This window comes from Macaca thibetana, chromosome 13 (assembly GCF_024542745.1).
Source record: "Macaca thibetana thibetana isolate TM-01 chromosome 13, ASM2454274v1, whole genome shotgun sequence".
Lineage (NCBI taxonomy): Eukaryota > Metazoa > Chordata > Mammalia > Primates > Cercopithecidae > Macaca > Macaca thibetana.
Window position 1 is genome coordinate 27836226 of NC_065590.1, and position 21381 is coordinate 27857606.

The window sequence follows — 21381 nt, forward strand, 5'->3', positions numbered from 1 at the left end:
TGTTGGTTGCTGGCTGCAGGCTTCCCTCAGTTCCTTGACACATGGCCCCTCCAAGTTTCTCTCCATATAGGCAGCTCACAATACTTTAGCTTTCTTCATCGGAATGGGTGACTGGGTGAGCAAGAGAGAGTGTCAACAAGAGAGAAAAGAGTAAAAGCAGACAGAAATCCTGGTCTTTTATTACCCAATCATGGATGTGGCATCACATCACTTCCATCGTATACTATTGGTGAGAAGCAAGTCATTATGTTCATCTCACATGCAAGGGGATGGAATTAGACAAAGGATGTCAAACCAAGATGCAGAGATTGTCGGAGGTCATTTCAAAGAGTGCTAATCATAGTGACCAAAGGCTTGAAACTATATGTTTTCTGGTTTTATCAAGTAAACTTTAAAAATATTAGAAATAGAGTAATTCTAAGTGACTTCTTTAATTATTGCCAGAAAGGCACCTGACATTACCTGGCTTCACCTGTGACTGCCTCCTTGCATTCTACTCCTATTCAGAACAAAACTCTGAGGGGCAAGTATAGCGAAAGTGTTGCGGCAGTCAATATCCCTTCCAAAGCCAATATTCAGAGTCTTTTTGTATTATTTCTGGGGTACTAGATATTGTAGGTGTGCTGGAGTTGCTGGTTGACTACATTTTAGATAGTTTATAATTTTAGAAACTACAGGGGAACAAGATGAAAGGTAAAACAGGATGGGCTTTAAAAAATGTAGGATGATTTTTGTGTGTGCCAGCTTTCAATGTGATAGGAATTCCCTGCACCAGTCTTCACTGCTCTTTTCTAGTACATGGCAATTGCTATAGTTAAAATTGCTAGTGAACAAAACTTCTTTTCTTGTGGTGACTATGACTTATAAATCCTTAGCATGTCCTCCTATAGAACACTTTCTCTTCTTCCATTCAGTTTCTTCAGTGAATAATTGACAATATTCAGAAGGCAAAAGAAGAGCACTAAGGAAAAGAATGTGTCTGTTTCTCTCTCTCCTCTCAGGATGGTGTGTATCCAAGGACAGATGGTTAAACTTTCTCTATTTATGCCACGTTTGTCCTTAACTTATCCCTCAAAGAAAATTCTTCCTATCCTTCTTCAAAGGGAAGAACTTTTCCAACAGCTCTTGAGGAGCAGAATATGAACTTGGGTAAAGAAAATATGAACAGCAAGACTTTATTTTTAAGAAAATTTAATTCACAGGTACTGCTCATTCACTGGCCTAAAGAAGGGAGAATTTTTAGAAGCAGGAAGAGCAGGCTGTTTTGGTTTCCTAATGGGACTGAGCTGAGGAGGGGTTACCTGTGTCTTAAGGAATTTCTATCCCGTTCCAAACTTTGCTAGAGTCACAGCGGTAAGTAATACCTTTCTTAGTTTTCCCTCTTCTAAAAAATTTAGGCTAGAATGAGACTGCAGCTTCCTCAAAGAAAGAAACACAAATGTTGAGGTAGGAACTTGCCCTTGCCTGGGGTAGGCACCAGCAGAGGAAGAAGAAGAGATCAAATTTATATCCGAACTGTTCAAGCATTCAAGGTTAAAGAGTTGAGTGTGGAGTGAAAATAAGATGAATCCCAGAGGCTAAGGGGTGCTATAACAGCCAGAAAAATCTGGGGGATGTATTCTAGCTCTGTGATATTAGGCAAGTTATCAACTTTTCTGAGCCTTAGTTTACTCACCCGTACAATGTTATAATATCCCACAGGATTGTTGTTCATTTAAAATGGGATGAGGTATATAAAGCTCAATAACTCATGATCATTATTATTGTTGACTTGTTGATCAGGAGTGAGAACATATGATAGCCTCAGGTTTACTACTTCTGTGTGAAGATTACTGATTCTACCTTTTATACACATTTTGCTAAATCCTTCATTCATCCTCTCAACATGTATTACATTTTACTAGAAAACTGGCATTGCTTTATGTCAGCGTTTTGCAACAGCAGTATTATTGTTATTTTGGACAAAATAAGCATTTGTTGTGGAGTGATATCTTGTGCATCATATTTTCTTTTAGAAACAACCAGGGTCTCTACCCACTAGATGCCAATAGCTAGCACAATTTCCCCTGCTCTGCCTCAGTTGTGACATTCAAAAAGCTCTCTGGACATTGCCAGATGTCCCCAGAGGACAAAACTGCTCTCCACTGAGAATCAGCGTTCCAGATTCTAGGGATAGAAAGACAAGTTAAGATGCCTGTAGAAGTCCAGAGGGCTAGGGAAAGGGATGAGATAAAGATCCACAACTGGAAATAAAAATAGGTAACGAAAACCAGGAAAAGAGATGAAATCACTATTTGAGAATGTGTAAGTTAAGAAAAAAAAAAAATACACCAATTAAGAATGAAACCCTGATGAATACTGCCAATATAAGACTGCTTGTGTCCCTTTCAAATCCATTATCCCTCTCTTCAATGGAAATCAAGCTTGACGCTTCATGGCCTTATGACCCAGTTTAGCCACTGGCATATGAGGGGTGGTGATCTGTGCAACTGTTGGATCTTCTCTAATTTAGAGATAAGCTGATTCTCTTTGGAGGACACTTTGTCCTCTCATGGGCTGGAATACATACAAGGCTGTGTCCCTGCTTCAGACAAACAGATGAGAACAATTAGAGATGCCTCAAAAACAATATGAAAAGAGCCTGGGTCCAAAATCTTATGTGAATGGAAAATAAATTTATATCTTGTTTAATGTTTTGTGTCTGCATTTTGGTACCTCAACTAATACACAAATATTTAAATATCAGGTAGAAAATAGGTTTTTATGCAAGAATCAGAGACTAAAAAATGTGAAGGAATCCAGAAAAGTGTGGTGTCATGGAAGTTAGAGAGCCTCAGGAAAGAAAAGGTAATCAACAGTACCATAGAGGCAAGTCTGGCTAGATGGGAGGTGGAAAGGTAAGTTGACAAATGTTGATTCATTGATATCTTTAATGATAGCAAATTCAGAAGAATGCTGAAAGCAGAAGTAAAATTGCAATGTAATGAGTCAAGTGGAGATGTGAAATTGAACATGATTAATATAGGTTAACAGTTTTTCAAAGTTTGAAAAACAAGGGGAAGAACTAAATGTGAATTACTTGGTGAGGATAATGGATTCAAGGGAGGGTTATTTTCTCGACTTTTAAATTTGAAATAATTATAGATCCATAGGAACATGCAAAGTAATATACAAAAGACCCCAGGCACTTTTCACCCAGTCTTCCCAAACATTAACATTTTACATAACTGTAGTACAGTATCAAAACCAGAGAAAATAATTTAGTAAAATCCATAAATTTTATTCAGATTTTATCCTTTATACATTCACTTAGGTGTGTGTATGTGTATGTGTGGCTCCCTGAGATTTTATTAGATGTGTATCTTTGTGTAATCACCACCACAATCCCAACACAATATAAAAAAATACAACTACATGATAAGACTCTCTCTTGCTATCCCTTTATAGCCATACCCATCCCTTTTCATCCCCAGACCTCTGCTATCACCAGTTTTCTAAAACTGATACTCAACTTTTTCCAGCTTTGACCATTGAAAGCTCTTTCAGACTGGCACCTGTCCCCTTTTAATATGACTCGATTCCTTTACATCTATCTATCTATCTGTCTATCTATCTATCTGTCTGTCTGTCTATCTATCTATCTATCTATCTATCTATCTATCTATCTATCTATCTACCTACCTACCTTAGGGTTCTCCAGAGGGACAGGCTTAATAGGAGATTATATATCTGAAAGGGAGTTTATTAAGGAGAATATTGACTTGCATGCTCACAAGGTAAAGTTGCACAATAAACTGGAGGAAGAAAGCCAGTAGTGGCTCATTCTGAGTCCAAAAGCCTCAAAAGTAGGGAATCCCACAGTGCAGCCTTCAGTTTGTGGCCAAAGGCCCAAGATCCGCCAGCAAGTCACTGATAGATGTCCAAGAATCCAAAAGCTGAAGAACCTGGAGTCTGATGTTCAAGGGTAGGAAGCATCCAACATGGGAGAAAGACAAAAGACAGAAGACTCAGCAAGCCAGCTTATTGCACCTTCTTCCACTGCTTTATTCTAGCCATGCTGGCAGCCAACTGGACAGTGTCCACCCAAATCGAGAGTTAGGTCTTCTTCTTCCAGTCCGCTGACTCAAATGTTAATCTCTTCTGGCAACACCCTCCCAGACACACACAGAAACAACACTTTACCAGCTATCTAGGTTTCCTTCAACCAAGTTGACACCTAACATTAACCATCATATTCTATCTATCTATCATCTAAGTGTCTATGTATCTATGTATCTATCTATCATCTATCTATTATCTATCTATTATCTATCTATCTATCTATCTATCTATCTATCTATCTATCAATCATCTATCTATCTATCATCTCTATGTGTGTTTTTATATTATGGGATCACCAATGCCTTAGTTATATTTTGTATTTTCTCTGGCCCAGTGTGAAACCAATTGCCTCTCTATAAGGCCCTGATTCCTTTTATAGCAGAATTATTTCTAAAAATCAAGATCCTTATCATAGCTATGCTCATTGCTCTTGGGACATCCCTGTTTATAGGGGACAGATATAAGAAATAAACTCATGCATACAGACATACCAATTTTTATTTCTATCTCTTTCTCTGGCAATCCAACCGCAATCCAGAAGAACGGAGTTCCTCCTTTCCTTATTTGTAAGTTTTATCTTCCACAGAGAGAAACACGGTTTTCATTATTTACAACGTATTTACCTATTGATCCAACCCTTCTATATATATAAAGTAGTTTTAAATTGTTATTCTATAGCACTGTGAGAAGCAAATTTACGAATTATAATACAATGTTTATGTAAAATTATTTTTTGTCTTTAGTCTTTCTAAGTATCTAGTCAAAATACTGTTATCCAACTTAAGTCAGCTCATTTTCTCCACCATATACACGTAACCATAGTATAGTTTTATGATTCTTTGAAAAAGAGTTAGATTCATTCATTTTAGTTTGCATTCTATCTTGAGTTCCTCTTAATTTTGTTCTCTTATAAAAATTTGGATTCTCCTAAATTTGTATTTTTTAATTTTTGTAGGTACATAGTAGGTGTATATATTTATGAGGCACTTGAGATGTTTTGATATTGGTAGACAATGTGAAATAATCACATCATGGAGAATGGGGTATCTATCCCCCCAAATCTTTATCCTTTGTGTTACAATCTAATTATACTCTTAATTATTTTAAAATGTACAATTAAATTATTACTGACTATAGTCACCCTGTTGTGTTATCAAATAGTAGGTGTCATTCATTCTTTCTGAGTGTTATTTTTGTAGCCATTAACCATCTCCGCACCCCCCACTACACTTCCCAGCCTCCAGTAACCATCCTTCTACTACCTATCTCCGTATGTTCAATTGTTTCTATTTTTAGATCCCCAAAATAAGTGAGAACATATGATTTATGTCTTTCTGTGCCTGTTTTGTTCACACAGCATAATGACGTCAAGCTCCATCCATGTTGTTGCAAATGACAGAATTACATTCTTTTTTATGGCTGCATAGTACTCCAGTGGGTATATGTACCATATTTTCTTTACCATTTTGTTGATGGACACTTAGGTTGCTTCCAAATTTTGGCTACTGTGAACAGTGCTGAAGCAACTTGGGAGTACAGATATCTCTTCAATACATTGATTTCCTTTCTTTTGCGTATATGCCCAGCAGTGGGATATCTATTCATATATTTTGCTTATTTTATATTTTTCTCATTTTTTGGATCAGATCATTACATTTTTTTCTATAGAGTTGTTTGAGTTCCTTATATATTCTGGTTATTAATCCCTTGTCAGATGGGTACTTTGCAAATGTTTCCTCCCATTCTGTGGATTGTCTCTTCACTTTGTCAATTGTTTCCTTTGCTGTGCAGAAGCTTTTTAACTTAATGTGATCCCATTTGTTCATTTTTGCTTTGGTTGTCTGTGCTTCTGAAATATTACCTACTAAATTTTTGCCCAGCCTCTAATCCCAGCAATTTGGGAGGCCGAGGCAGGCTGATCACTTAAGGTCAGGAGTTCAAGACCAGCCTGGCCACCATGGTGAAACCCTGTCTTTACTAAAAATACAAAAATTAGTTGGGCATGGTGGCATGCTCCTGTAGTCCCAGCTACTCAGAAGGCTGAGGCAGTGAAATGTCTTGAACCTGGGAGGCAGAGACTGCAGTGAGCTGAGATTGAGTCACTGTACTCTAGCCTTGGAGAAAGAGTAAGACTCTGTCTCAAAAAAAAGGAAAAAAAAAAAGGAAAAACAGAAATTTCAGAAACTTTTGCCCGGACCGGTATCCTGGAGGTTTTCTCCAATGTTTTCTTGTTCTTGTAGTAGTTTTGTGGTTTGAGGTCGTTTTTTTTGTTTTGTTTTGTTTTTTTGAGATGGAGCCTTGCTCTGTGGCCCAGGCTAGAGTGCAGTGGTGCAATTTCGGCTCACTTCAAGCTCTGCCTCCCGGGTTCCCACCATTCTCCTGCCTCAGCCTTCTGAGTAGCTGGGACTACAGGCTCCCGCCACCACGCCTGGCTCATATTTTGTATTTTTTAGTAGAGACGGGTTTTCTCTGTGTTAGCCAGGATGGTCTCGAGCTCCTGACCTCATGATTCACCTGCCTTGGCCTCCCAAAGTGCTGAGATCACAGGCATGAGCCACCATGCCTGGCCGGTTTGAGGTCTTATATTTAAGTCTTTAATGCATTTTTATTTGATTTGTATATATGGTGAGAGATAGGGGTCTAGTTTCATTCTTCTGCACAGGGATATCTCAGTTTGCTCAGCACCATTTATTGAAGAGAGTATCTTTCCTCTAAAGTATGTTCTTAGCACCTTTGTCAAAAAGGAATTCAGGGCAGATGTTGTTTCTGGGTTCTCTATTCGGTGCCATTGGTTGATGTGTCTGTTTTTATGCCAGTGTCATGCTGTTTTGATTACTGCAACTCTGTAGTGTAGTTTGAAGTCAGGTAATGTAATTCCTCCAATTTTGTTCTTTTTGCTTAGAATAGCATTGGCTATTCTGACTTTTTGTGTATGTGGTTTCATATAAGCTTTAGCAATGGTTTATTTTCTGTTTCTATGAAGAATGTCATTAGTATTTTGATATTGATAGGGATTGCATTGAAACTGAAGATCACTTAGGGTAGCATGAGCATTTTAACAATATTGAGTCTTCCAATCCATGAACATAGAAGTTTAAAAATTTTTTTGATTACCTCTTCAATTTCATTCATCAATGTTTTACAGTTTTTATTTTAGAAATCTTTCACTTATTGGGCTAATTCCTAGGTATTTAATTTTATTTGTGGCTATTGTAAATGGGATTAAATTCTAGATTTCTTTTTCATATTGTTTGTTGTTGACATATAGAAATGCTACTAACTTTTGTATGTTGTTTTTGTATTTTGCAACTTTACTGAATTTATTTATCAGTACTAATAGTTTTTTTTAATGGAATCTTTAGGTTTTACCATAATGGGTTTTTTTATGGATTCTTTAGGTTTTTCCAAATATAAGGTCATATCGTCTGCAAACCAGGATAATTTGACTTCTTGCATTTCAAATTGGATGCACTTTAATTTTTTTCCTTGTCTAGTTGCTCTAGCTAGGACTTCCAGTACTGTGTTGAACAACAGTACTGACTGCTGTTCACAGTGGATCTTTGCCGTGTTCCAGATCTTAGACGAAAGGCTTTCAGTTTTTCTCCATTTAGTATGATACTTGCTGTGGATCTGTCATAATGGCTTTTGTTACTTTGAGGTATGTTCCTTGTATTGCTAGCCATTTGAGACTTTTTATCATAAAAAAAGTTGAATTTTATCAAATGCTTTTTCAGCATCAATTGAAATGATTCTATGGTTTTTATCCTTTATTTGGTTGATATGAAATATCACATCAATTGATTTGCATATGTTGAACCATCCTTGGATCTAGGAATAAATCCTACTTGGTCATAATAAGTAATCTTTTAAATCTAATGTGAATTTGATTTGGCAGTATTTTGTTGAGAATTTTTGCATCAATATTCTTCAGAGGTATTGGCTTGTGGTTTTTTGTTTGTTTGTTTTTTTGATATCTTTGTCTGGTTTTAGTATCAAGGCAATTTGCTTTATATATCTGGGTGCTCCAGATATATAAAAGATATATGTTTAAAATTGCTGTATTCTCTTATTGAATTGACTTATCATTATACAGTGGCATTCTTTGTCTCTTCCCATAGTTTTTGTCTTGAAATCTATTTTGTCTGATGTAAGTATAGCTACTCCTGCTCTTTTTTGGTTTCCATCAGTATGGAATATCTTTTTTCTATGCCTTTATTTGCAATCTATGTGTGTCTTTATAGTTGAAGTGTGTTTTTTAGGCAACAGATCAATGGGTCTTTTTATTTTATCCATTTTGTCACTCTATGTCTTTTGATTGTAGAGTTAAGTCTATTTACATCTAATGTTATTATTGATAGGTAAGGACTGACTCTTCATTTTGTTATTTATTTTCTGGTTATTTTGTGATCTTCTCTTCCTTCTTTATTTCCTTCCTGTTTTCTTTTTAGTGAAGCTGATTTTCTCTGGTGATGCAATTTCATTTCTTTCTTTGTGTGTGTGTGTGTATCCATTGTATGTTTTTTGGTTTGAAGTTAACGTGAGGCTTGCAAATACTGTCTTATAACCCATTATTTTAAGCTAATAACAACTTAACACTGTTTGCACAAACAAAGAAGCAAAAAGAAAATAAAGACTCTACACCTTACCTTTGTCCCCCTAACTTTTTAACATTTTGTTGTTTCTATTTTTACCTTATTGTATTTCCTATGTCTTGAAAAGCTGTTGTAGCTATTATTTTTTATTGGTTCATCATTTAGTCTTTCTATGAAGAATAAGAGTAGTTTACACACCACAGTTAGAGTATTATAATATTCTGCTGTTTTTCTGTGTGCTTACTATTATCAGTGACTTTTGCACCTTCAAGTCATTACTTATTGCTCATAAACATCCTTCTCTTTCTGATTAAAATACTCCCTCTAGCATTTCTTGCAGAAAAGGTCTAGTGTTGATGAAATCCTTCAGCTTTTGTTATCTGGTTAAATATTTCTCCTTCATATTTGAAGAATATTTTAAGTGGATATACTATTCTAGGATAAAAGTTTTCCTGTTTTTTTTTCTTTCCTTCAACACTTTAAATATGTCATGCCACTCTCTGTTGGCATGTAATGTTTCCACTGAAAAGTTTCCTGGATTGTCTTGATACCTGTAGATGTTCTTCTGTGTCCAAGCATTGAAGAGATAGGTGTTTATTATAGCCTTGGAAGTCTGGGCTTATTTGCACCTGCTCTTCTTAGGAAAGCTTCCCAGTTACTCAAAAGGAATTGGATGTTGCAATCTAAGCTGTATCTGCTTTAGGAGGCACCCAAGCCCAGTAACACTGTGGTTCTTGCAGACTCACAGAGGTGCTGCCTTGATGGTCTTGGACAGGATCTGGAAGAATTTTCTGTATTACCAGGCAGCAGCTCTTGTTCTTTTCCCTTACTTTCTCCCAAGTAAACAGAATCTCTCTCTTTCTGAGTCACATGAAACTGAGGGTGGAGTGACACAAGCACCCCTGTAGCTACTACCACTACGATTGTGCTGGGTCCGACCCGAAGCCAGCACAACATTGGGTCTCACCCAAGGCCTGCTGTAATCACTCCTTGGCTACAGCTTATGTTCACTCAAGGCTCTGGGGCTCTACAATAAGCAGGTGGCAAAACCAGCCAGGACTGTGTCCTTCACTTCAGGATGGTGAGTTCCCCCAGACTCCAGGCAGATCCACATATGCTGTCCAGTAATCAGAGACTAGAGTTAGAAAACTTAGAAGTCTACCTAGTGTTTTACTGTACTGTGCCTGAGCTGGCACTCAAACCGTAAGATGCTGTCCTTCTCACCATTTCCTCCCCTTTCCAAAAGCAGAGGAGCCTTACCCTATGACCACCACTACCACAGGCCCATAAGGAGTGTTCTACCTGATATTCCCTTAAGGCTCAAGGGCTCTTAAGTTAACTTGTGGTGAATTCTGTCTGGCCTAGGAATCCATCTTCAGAGCAGTGCACTCCTCTCCAGCCCGGGGGCGGGGGGTCAAGAAATGCAATCCAAGAGCCAAGTTCTGGAATCAGGGATCTCAAGAATCTGCTTGGTGCAATACTGCTCTGTGGCCAAGCTTGTACGAATAGTGCAAGACAAAGTCCCTTTTACTTTTCCCTCTGCTTTTCTCAAGCAGAGGGAGTCTTGCCATGTAGCTGCTGCAGCTGATTATGTGCTAAGTCTCACCCGAAGTCAGCAAGTCTGAGACTCACCCAAGGCCCTGGATATAGTACCTGGTTATCACTGCTGATTATTCAGGGCCCAAGGGCTTTTCACTCAGCAGATGATGAATGCTGCCATGACTGAGTAATTCCCTTCAAGGCAGCGGGTTCCCTTTTGTCCCAGAGTGTGTCTAGAAATATCCTCCTCGAACTAGGGCCTGGAAAGGGGGCCTCACGACTCTGACCCATTCTCTATCCTGCTGTGGCTGAGCTGGTCTCCAAGATGCAAGACCAAGTCCTCCCTACTCTTCCCTCTCTTCTCTTCAAGCAGAAGGAAGGGGTCTCTTTTGGACCTGCAAGTTCTGCAGCCTGGGGTTAGGGGAGGACCGATGCCAGTACTGTCTTAGCCATCCTTGCTGGTGTTTCAGCAGGTCGTGTGCTTCCCAGTCCACTGTCTCTGGGGTCAGTTCAGCAATGGGACTCTCTTAGGATTTGCAGTCCTTGTGGCCTAGACTGTCTTTTGGGTTTCTTTAGAGCCCAAGAGCACTTTCGCCCTCGGTGAAGAGGTTTGTGGGAACTCAAGTTCCCACCAGTGGGATCTGTAATTCCCCTCTGGCTAGGGCTGGTTTAAATGCTCCCTTCGTGGGTGAGAATCAGCAGAGTTTGGTCTGGTTTTTCTTTCTGCTGTAACAGGTCAGCACTGAATTCAATGTCTCAATTGCTGTGCTCCTTTGCCCAGGGCACAGAAATGCTCTCTGTACCCCACCACTGCTGTTGGGGTGTGGGATGGGGGAAGTTTGGGAAGTTTGGTGTTGCTAATTCAAGACAGTTTTTTCTACCGCTTCAGTGCCTCTTTTAACAATATAAAGTTAAAATCGGGTACTGTGAGTACTCAGTTGGTTTTTGGTTCTTATGAAGGTGCTTTTTTCATGTAGATAGTTGTTAAATTGTTGTCCTTGCAGGGAGGACAATCAGTGGAACCTTCTATTCCACCATCTCACTTTGCTTCTTCCCTCCTAAATTTGATCCCTAGATTCAATGCTATCCTTTTCAAAATCCCAGTAAACTTTTGTTTTAAAAATGTATATCAAAATCAAATGAGCTGAAATAGCCAAAACAATTTTGGAAAACAACAACAAAGTAACAAAGCTGGAAAAACATATTACCCAACTTCAAAACTGCTTATAAAACTACTGTAACTAAGGCAGTATGGTACTGATGAAAGGATAGACATATAGCTCAATGAACAGAACAAAGATGGCTGGTCACAGACCTACAAAATAGAGTCAATTGATTTTTTGTTTTTTCTTTTGAGACAGGGTCTGGTTCTGTCACCCAGGCTGGAGTGTGAGGGTATGATCTCAGCTGACTGCAACCTCTGACTCATGGGCTCAACCCATCCTCCCACCTCAGCCTTCTTAGTAGCTGGGACTACAGGTGCACACCGCCATGTCTGGCTAATTTTTATATTCTTTGGTACGGACAGGTTTTCACCATTTTGCATAGGCTGATCTGGAACTCCTGGGCTCAAGCAATCTTCCTGCCTCGGCCTTCCAAAGTGCTGGGATTATAGGCATGTGCCACCACACTTGGCCAAGTCAATTGATTTTTGACAAAGGTGTCAAAGGCAATGAATAGTCTCCTCAAGACACAGTGCTGGAGCAATTTGATGTCTATATACAAAAGAGTGAACCTTGATATAGATTTCACAACTTATGCAAAAATTAAGTCAGAATGGATAGTAGCTCTAAATATAAGCATAAAACTTTAATGCGTGAAAAAGAAGCTATAAAAATAATTCTAGTAGCTTTGAGTTAAGCAAAAAAAAAAAAAAAAAAAAAAAAAAAAAAAAAAATTAACTATGTGCCAACCACACAAGAAAAAGTTATTAAGTTAGACCCAATGAAAACAAAAATATTTTGCTCTTCCTGAGAAATTGTTAAGAATATAAAAAAGCATAAACTTTTCTCCCATAAACTGGGAGAAAATGTTTCCAAAACATATTTTGATCAAAGTAAATCTGTCTAAAATATTTAAAGACCTCTTGCATCTCAATAATAATAAGACAACCCAATAAAAAATGCGCAAAACATTTAAACAGACATTTTACTGGAAAAGGTCTTTACATGTTAACTTGGCACATGAACAATTTATCAACATCATTCATTATTAGAGAAAGGGTTTTTTTTTTTTAAATTTTAACTTTTGTTTTAGGTTCAGGGGGTACAGGTGCAGGTTTGTTACATGGTTAAATTGTGTGTCATAGAAGTTTGGTGTAGAGATTATTTCATCACCCAGGGAATAAGCATAGTCCCCAAGAGGTAGTTTTTGTGTCCTCATGCTCTTCTAGGTGCCAGTGTCTACTGTTCCCTCCTTTGTGTCCCTGTTTACTCAATGTTTAGCTCCCAGTTATAAGTGACAACATGCAGTATTTGGTGAGAAAGGCAAATTAGTGTCACAATGGGATGCCTTATGAACGGCTTAAATTAGAAAGACTGCATGCAGAGCAACTAGAATGCTCATACACTGCTGGTGTTACTGCAAATGATAAAATTTCTTTAGAAAACTTATAGCAGTTTCTTAAAAGTTAAATGTATACCTAGTGCACAATCCAAGGATTTTGCTCCAAGATATTTATGTGAAATAAATAAAAGCATTTGTCTCTACATAACTTGTACATGAATGTTCATAGCAGCTTTATTTATAGTAGACAAAAACTGAAAACTACCCAAATGTCCATCAAAAGAGAATAGACAAATTGTATTATATCCACACAATATTTATTACTCAACATAAAACTAAGTGAGCTATTGATACATGGAATAATAGGAATGAATTTCAAGATAATTATGCCAAATATAAGAAATAAGAGAAAGAATATATAAATTACTCCATTTATATAAAATTCTAGAAAATGCAAATTAAACCTACCTACAGTGTCAGAAAACAGATCAATTATTGACTTACATTGAGGAGTTTGTGGAAGTTGAAGGTGGGAGGTGGGGATGGGGGAGGAAGCCTTTAATGTTGATAGATATGTTTATTGCATTATTTTTATGATTTCATGGGTGCATACATATGTCAAGGCTTTGTATACTTTAAATATATATAGTTTAAACTATCTCAAATATAACTATATAAGGCTCTAAAATAAAAATAAACAGAATACAAAAGCTGTTCATCATATCAAAGACTCACTGGGATACGGGGGAGCCAGGTGTGGAAAACAAGAAGGAACCAGGAAAGTTTGGCAGCTAAAAATACAAGTGAGATCATGTAGTTAGAGCCATTTGATTACAAAGCTTAAAGCAAACCACAGCCATTGAGCTCTTATTATCACCACTGTGGGGCCCCAGCTCACAGCCATTATGAATTATCTATTAATCTCTGTGTCACCCCCTGGCTGGGGCATCCCATTGGCATGCCGCAATCATATCTCGAGCTCTAGCCTCCAGACAGTTGGGAAATGGAGAATATCTGCTACCTTTGCTTCTGTAGTAGTGGGAGTTGTGATCCTACCTCTCACTATGAACTACACCAAGGGACATTTCTCAACACATAGGAAACGTTTTCATTCTAAGTAGCCAAGAGGAGATAAAAGAAAAAAAAAAAAAGACAAATGACTCTCTAGGCAATCACATGACTCATAATTTCAGAAGCCATAAGAAGTCTTCGAGTCTTAGGTCTCTCTGACTTATTCTGCATATATAGCTTTCTGCAGCCCAGACTCTTGATTCTAGTTAGCTAGTGACACAGATGATTTACCCAGTTCTAACCCCTCTGTTATTTATGCACTGTGTATTTTCATTTGCAAGATTTGCTCCTTCAGTTCCCTGTAATGTGCTACTGTAGTAGATATGTAATCTTAGAGAGCGTAGGAGTAGATTAAACTTTCTTTTCCTTATGTCTTTTTATCTAAGCCCTTCTGTTCTTGAAAGCATCCAGCTCATGCTTCTCATTTTCCCAGCTACTATACTCAGTGCTGGTCCAACTCTCCCTCTAGTGGTAATTTGTTTCATCTGCCCATAGTTACCTAAAAGTGTGTGCTTTAGATTGTTGGCATTCAAAAGTTTGACTGCTATTCATAATAAAAAAATAAATTTTATATCTCCACACCACTCATACATGAATATATAACTAAAATAAAAATTTCACAAAACAGTATTTGCCCTAAATTTGTGGAGTATCCTGTGGCATTTTCTATTCAATTCTACTCTACTTTCCTTTAGAAAATTATGCTAGTTATTACCCACTGAATTCAACCATCAACAAACTGCAACCCATGCTTTGAAAAAACCATGCTTTAGACTATAATTAAAATTGTATTAACCTTGTGTTCTACAAATTGGTGTTTCTCCCAAATAGAGGCCCACCGACAAGCACACAAAAACCTCCTATGACCAAATACATGAAGACTTGCAAATCTTCTTTTATTTGTCTTTTGTTACCTTTATTTTCCTAACACATTTGCATATAATGACTTGGAAAAATCTTGCAGTGAAGAAACCAGCCTAAGTTTGCATAATTCAGTGTTTGCTGAATTTAACCATGGAAGGAATATTTCCAAAATACACACATAACAACAAAATTAAACAAATCTAGGAGTAGCTAATGAAACTCATGAAAGGACTATACCAAGGGATGAGATTTCAAGAAATTCTGCTTCATACATGAGAAGAAAATTCACAGATAAGTCTAAATGCCAAATATACATACAAAACTTAACAAAGATTTATACAGGTAGGCAATCGCATCCTGGAGGTGTACTTTAAAAGCTACTTAGGAAGAATAGACAAATATGGTTTGATGGGAGGAGTTTTGGAGGTAAAGAGGAAATAACTCTGTTAAAGCTAAAAGGGGTGATTTATGAAGTTATGCCCAGGGATGTGAGGAAATAGAGTAGCTTGGTTTAGCTAACTCTTATCCAGATGCTCTTTGGGCCTGCTATTGATATCAAGTGATTTTGTCTCCTGCAGTCCAGATGGAGAGTAAAGTCAGTGGTAGAGGGCACCATCAGAGGCCCAGGAGCCTATGAGGGAGGATTTGCTGATCCAAATGGGAAAAAGATTTTGTTAAGGTCCCTAACTCACAGACAGTGACTGGTAGAAACCCAAATCTCAACATGTTAAATACATAATTTTAAACACAGATTAGGATTGGGGTAAATCAGTGAGAGTAGTGAGCACAGAAGCCAGCTGGACAACTTTTGGAAATCTGAAGAACAGTCCAAGGTGATATGATCCCTGGGGCAATATAGCAGTATCTAAGGAAGGAAATCTAGGTCAGAAAACCAGCCAAAGCCAGCAGGAGAGGCTGACTCGGACAACAGTTGTGCTCTCTGCAGCAAACACTTCCCGAAATACCTTGCTGCTCTCCTTCTCTGAGAGGTGACTCTCATCCACAAGTCCTGCTTAAGAGGCAGGTGTAGCATCCATAATAATAATGAGACTCAAAGTTTTGGTCCAGGGGATTGGACTGTGGTGAATACCCAGTCCTAGCTGGACTAAACAGATATTTTTCTGAAAAACAATTTGTTCACCGAGAATATAATTCAGGTTTTGAATCCCTGAAGTGAAAACCTGGTAATGGGTTATCCATATTTTATGACTCTGCTTGTACTGCAAAAGCAAGTAAACAGATTGGCCGAAATACTACAAACCATACCCAGTGAAATTAGCAGAGACAGGAGAGAAAAGGAAGAAGAGAATAACTTCATTTCCTAACTTCGCTCTTTTTTCCCCCTAGTTCCTTGTGAAACTTAGCTATATGCTTAATCTTGGGTGTGTTGAGATAAACCCTTGTCCTTCCAAAATCATCTTCTTTTACGTCAGTAAGTTAGAATGCATGTCAGTGTCTTATATCCAAATAACCTTAACTAAATCAGCCTGAAGAAACCTGTGTCCTTTCTCAGGCAAGACACCTTTGAGCTCTCTGTACTCCAGAGAGTGTATGGATTTAAGAAGGGAATTGTGGAGAATTCAAATACTAGATATAACACAAAGTATCTCACGCAAATTATAAGCATCAGGGGCTAACACACAAGCTGGGTCACTCCTACCTTCTTTTCCAGGAATCCTGGAGGAGTCATTTTTAGAGATAGAAAATAAGAAATCAGAAATGTTAGGGAGAGGGACATTTTTATTAACTATGTCTGGAAAAGTACAGGTCTGGACTGGCTGGAAGGAATTAAATTATGGAGGGTTCAATGGGACAGACTGGATGCAGAGGAAGAAGAGACAGAAATTGCCTGCCTACCTCTGTTCTAGGCTTCTAGACAGAAAGGCTTATGAAAGTTCACCAGAAAAAGAAAATTTATAAAATCGTTCAGGGAACAAAATGTTCATGAATAAAGACTATGAATTAAGCAAAAGATTCTCTGTGATTGGTATCTCAGGTATTTACATGTTGATCTAGGTGTAGTAGACATTGTTAATTGATTAATAACAGCTATTTGCCTCTAATTTTGATAACAAGATCCTAATTTTATAGAAAAACTGTATGTCCAGTCATAGGATAAATCCTGATTGGTCAAAGTAAATCTTGGTGATCCCAATCCATTTTCTGGTAGTTGATTTGAGAACTACAATCCATCTTTGGCCAGTGAAATGTAAGATTATGTCTGCTAGGGTTTTATGAGAAAAAATGCTTCTCCCTAATAAGAAGGAATATATGAGAAGAAAGTCTTATTTTTCTCTCTTCTTTGCTTCTTTATTGCATTGAAAATTGTCATATCAGAATATGATACCTAGGCTTCGGTGCCTATTTTGCATCAATGGGGGAAAGACCAAGATTATCATAGAGAGGTCAACCTCAAGCCCTGATATTCTTGAGCTTTTGTCAAACCCTAGGAAACCCTGTTGTCAGATTTCTTAAGTGCATCAAAACATCTCTATGTTATTTAAGCTGCTTATGGTTGGATATTCTGTCACAGACAAAAGCATCAAAATTGTTATAATAGGTGAAGGGAAGCAGATGCATCTAGTGGAGGGAAGGACAAAAGGCCAAAGCCCTATATTAAGCAAAAGAGCAGAAGATGCTAGTCATGAAGGTCCCAGTATAAAAATGACATTCCTGCCTGGGTGCAGTGGCTCACACTTGTAATCCCAGCACTTTAGGAAGTTGAGGCAGTTGGATCACTTGAGCTCAGAAGTTTGAGACCAGCATGGACAACATGGTGAAACTGCATCTCTCCAAAAAATACAAAAATTAGCTGGGCGTGATGGTGCACACCTGTGGTCCCAGCCACTTGGGAGGCTGAGGAGGGAGGATCCCTTCAGCTCGGGAGGTCAAGGCTGCAGTGAGCTGAGATCGCACCACTTGCACTCCAGTCTGGGTGACAGAGCGAGACCCTGTCTCAAAAATAAAAAAAATAAAAATGAAAATAAATTGCTATTGTGTGAGCATTTTCGGCTCAAAATCAGAGCCTACAATATGTGTATGCAAAGGAAGGAGACAGGGAAATGTTCTAACTTGGGTGGGAGTGGTGGTGTTAATGTGTTGTTCTTGAAGGTACCAGTGGCTTTTGATTCATGTCAAAGGCATAGTACACTGAATCTAACATGTACCCTAAATCTGCTTATATACACCAAGGAGGGGCAAGCCATTTGTGGCCATAGTACTAGTCTGATAGTATTAGACAAATTGTCACTCAATTGAGAAGTTCCTGGTCTATAACTTGGTATGTTAATGTTTAATGCTTTGTAAATAACTGTATATATGTATATAACATGCATATAACATGTTTTATATCATATGTTACAGATTGTTAGATCTAAGAGTGTCATTACATATATTTAATTTGACTGGAAAAGAACCTACAAGCACTAAGTCTGGAGATACCAGAAATAGAGTTCAAAGTTTTATTTCAGGGCAAAGATCTTGGGGGTAGTGAAAAATAAGAACAAATCATTAGCAAAGCTGGAATGAGAAAACCTGGTCGAGAGCGAATGGTTCAAGGAAGTTGCTTCAATACCTGCTGGTTTGCAAATCTTCTTGGACTGAAATGAACATTCTGGGTTTGTCTTTCTTAAAGAACAAGGGACAGCATGTATCCGTAGGTCAGAAGACGTAGAGTAGAAATCTAAGCCTAGTTTACTGAATTCCAGTCCAATTCCCTTTGCAATTCACCCTTATTGCTGAGCTGAAGCTATAGACATGGATAATAATGGGGATAAATGAGTGAGTTCCCAAAATGAGAACTAGCACTGGAAAGACCCCAAGGCTTCCTATAACAAACTTCCTGATGTGTTCAAAATTCCGTCTGTTTCCCTTCCCTCTTAAACCACCTCGAAGCTAAAAGCCATGTGTTTCTACCCATGTTAAAGGCATCAGCCCTCCTGGCAGAAAGTACTGAGAGCCGTCAGTTTACATACACAAATAGACCTATTTTCTTGAGTAAATACTATTGCTTATCAAGTCACTGACTTCCTATTCTTGTGTATAATATTATTTTTTCATTCCTGATTTGACAGCAATGAAATTACAGCAAAGAAAACTTTTATACGTGCAACAATTTTACCTGTGATACTTAACGCTCCCTCTTTTTCTCTACAGGCTTCCCATGGATGTGACCCTCTCCTAGGGAATGCTATAACTTTTAAATTAAGAAAAAGTAATTGACCTTAGTGTAGTTTGATTTTATTTTCTTTTTATTGTATTTATAAACAACTATGCCAATGGGAGATGTGCTCTCCTCTCATTCCTTCTAAATAAATGCTTCCAGCCTTCCCCACCAACGTAAGGGAATTTAAAGAGAACAACCTATGAAAACATGATTTTTTTCATGATTGACAGAAGAAGCAAGAAACATACACTTGCTGAGCTACCAAAACGACCTGGGACTACTGCAGTTAGCACTGCATTTTTCTAATTAGGACAATACACCATAGATCTATCTTCACTACTTTCACAGGATGGAGAACATGGTCACCCATACAGCGTAGAGTCCTGGAGGAGCTATTAACACACTATCTTTGTAAGGCAGAGCTATATATTAGGCAAATGGTGGGTTGGACTGCTCTGTCATCCACTTTAAAACCAGTGAAGGCATTGGAGGATGGAATACCAGGGGCCATTGTCATTATTTGTTTTTTAATCATGTTACCTTCAAATAGGCTTATTTTCCTTTTTTAATGCATGGGATTTTAAAAATTCTCTTTTTCTTTCTTCCGTTTTTTTTTTTTTTTTTTTTTTTTTATGAGACAGAGTCTCACTCTGTAGCCAGGCTGAGCTGCACAATCTTGACTCACTGCAACTTCGGCCTCCTGGGTTCAAGCAATTCTCCTACCTCAGCCTCACAAGTAGCTGGGATAATAGGCACATGCCACCACACCCAGCTAATTTTTGCATTATTAACAGAGATGGGGTTTCACCCTGTTGACCAGGCTGGTCTTGAACTCCTGACCTAAAGTAATCTGCCTGCCTCAACCTCCCAAAGTGCTGGGATTACAGATATGAGCCACTGAGCCCAGCCGTGGGTTCAAAAGTTCTTAATTCTTCCAGGGGAACATTAAGAAAATCTTGAAAGTCCTACTACACCTATTAAAGAAATTCCATTTGTATTTTAAAATATTCTCACAAAGAAAGCTTTAGGTCCAGAGTTTTCAAGAGTTCTACGAGAAACGGATATTTCTAATCATATACAAGCTGTTTTAGGGAATAAAGAAAAACCAAACCCTAACTCATTATGTGACAGATAATAGAAAAAATCTCTACCGAAAGTACTAAATGGACATATAGTCAATTTTCAGGTGGGTTAGGGTTCCTCTTTTATTGTAGATGGCAACCTGTCTTGGAACAGGTATAGGGAACTTGCCAAACATCAATTAATACACTGCCCATTCATCTTATCTATTTATCTGAGAATGAAAATCTCTGCATAAACATTGCCAGATTAAGCAAATATATGATATTTGGGACACACTTATACTAAGAAACTATTTGCTGGTCACCTACATTTAAGTTTAACCGGGACTGTGCTTTTATTTTATCTTGCAAACCTACATATGCAGCAATGCTGAGTTACCCCAGATTCCTGTAGATGTCTGCCAGCATTCCATGCCTGTTCAAATGAGGGCATTTAGCCAATGACTCCATTTTTACACAAGATATAAAGCTAGGAATGTGATGTCAGTGATGTGGTGAGTAATAAAATGATCTAAATATATTTAGATTCATTGAAAATCTGGTCTTCTTTATTCATGTAAGTGGTGCTTTTCAAATAAAGCATTATTTATTACATTTTTTATTTATTCAATAAATATTAACAGAAATCATGCCAAATATTGTCTTACCAACTCCAGCCCTGACTGAGGCAAGAATATGTTTCTAGGCCACAGGATAAAAAACCCACTGGGGCGTTTCATGACACAAACTTAAGAAAGTGAGTCTATTCAGTCCTGTAGGAACAAGGTAACTAACCATGTAGTTCATGGAATGATCCCGGCTTTCAAACCTGTGTGTTCCTTGTTCATGGCAAGGTAGGCACAAAAATTGAAAGAAGGGTTTTAGAAAAATTTATACCAACATGACAATTAATTTTTATTGAATCAAAAAATTAAAAACAAAAAGGTCTTACATGTGTTTTTTTAATATTTCATTTTTTATTAATTTATTTTTTAAAAATTTAATTCCTAGAATAGTTTCAGATTTACAAAGTTATTGTGTAGATGTACTTGCTTCTATTTTCCGAAATAAATTATAAACAATTGGTATCATTTCTTTTTTAAATGTCTAGTAGAATTCACCAGTAAAATGATGTACACCTCTGTTTTCTCTTGTGGAAGGATTTAAATTACTGATTAAATTTATTTAACAAATATAGGCCTATTGAGATTATCTATTTCTACTTGAGTTTTAATGATTTGTATCTTTCAAGAAGCTAATTTGTTTTATCTAAATTACAAATTTTGGGACATAGAGCTGTTTGTAGTATTCCTTTACTATCTTTTAAAAACTATTATTATACTTTAAGTTCTGGGATAAATGTGCAGAATGTGCAGGTTTGCTACATAGGTATACACATGCTATGGTTGTTTGCTGCATCCATCAACCCATCATCTACATTAGGTATTTTCTCCTAATGCTATTCCTCCTCTAGCTCCCCACC